Source organism: Rana temporaria, chromosome 9 (assembly GCF_905171775.1).
Source record: "Rana temporaria chromosome 9, aRanTem1.1, whole genome shotgun sequence".
Taxonomy (NCBI): Eukaryota; Metazoa; Chordata; class Amphibia; order Anura; family Ranidae; genus Rana; species Rana temporaria.
This window is the reverse complement of record NC_053497.1, coordinates 50,471,519-50,473,035: the sequence shown is the minus strand read 5'-3', so window position 1 is coordinate 50,473,035 and position 1,517 is coordinate 50,471,519.

Genomic DNA, 1,517 nt, shown 5'->3' with positions numbered 1-1,517 from the left:
GTTTTTTTACTTTTTTATCACTTTTTTTATTTTTATTTATTTGTAGCTTGTCGCTTACTTTTTTTAATTTTTGTATAATTTTCTTATTATTTTTCTTATTCTTTACTTTTTTATTTCATTAATTTAATTATTATTTCTTATTATTTATTTATTTTTTATCAAATTTTTTTCACTTAACTTTTTTGCTATCACACAGGAGAAAACAATTTCCTGTGTGATATCAATTGGAGGTGACATGTTCTCTTTATTGACCCTGTCACCTCCAAAACAGGAGTCCTAGCACTGTGCTAGAACTCCTGTCACAGCTGAGATGGGAAGAGCACAGCTCTCCCCTCTCACTGTGTACATCGGCAGCAGGGACAGGTAACAGACTCGGTGGCCAGGGGGGGGGGGGGGCAGAGTCCCGAAGACAGAGCCAGCAGAGAGAGGTATGTGGGGTGGGGGGGAGAGGAGAGGACGGACGGGAGCACATATTTTACAAGTGATTTTGGCGACATCGCCGCAATCACTTGTTAACGAGCGAGCGGATTCCTCCATAACTTACCGCCCTTAATTGTATGTTCCGGGTGTCGGGGGACTCCATGCCACTGCCGCCCCTTGGAGCCCTGCTGCCCCAAGGCCTGGCCTCAGTGGCCTTGTGGGAAATCCGGGCCTGGATGCTTCCCTTTACTTAGTGTTCACTCAAGATATATAACTGACTGTTTTCAAAATATTCATAATTACATAGCATTAAACTTCCAGATCAGATTTGGCCTGCGCCTAATGCAAATACTTTAACTTGTAGATGTACGGAAACATTGCTATCTCCCAAACATTTATGAACAAGGTAAGCTGTGTTACGCCACGTGCACACGATCGGTTCATCCGATGAAAACGGACCGATGGATTTTTTCATCAGATATCCGGTGAAGCTGACTTTCATCAGTCTTGCCTACACACCATCAGTTAAAAATCAGTTTGTGTCCAACGCAGTGACGTAAAACACTACGACGTGCTGGGAAAAATGAAGTTCAATGCTTCCGAGGATTCGTCGACTTGATTCTGAGCATTGCGAAATCTGCCTAGTAACAGCCATATAAAAGTGAGTAAAAAAACATTTTTAAGACTTTTTTTTACATTAAAGGCAAGCTGTTAATAAAAAGTTTGTTTTTAGGGTGGAACTCCGCTTTAAAACTGCTTGTATGTTGGTAGTGTTTTTTTTTGCCCACAGCCTTTTTCTAGTGGCTCCATGATTCAAACATCCTAGCTTCTGGCAGTGAATAGAGTCTTTTTGGCACACAAACTGCAGTAACCCTCAAAGGCCAACTGAATTGTTACATTTTTGACTACAAGAAAACTGAAATTCTATTGGTTGTCATTAACATCTGCATTTGTGAATCATTATGTTATTTTTTCCAGTTTATTCAATCAATAAGTTCATACTAACTGGTACACATATTTTCACCACAGGGTGGCAGGATAATACATGCTTAAACAATGGTTTTGAATGGGTTCCCATCACGTTTTAGGATCATCAT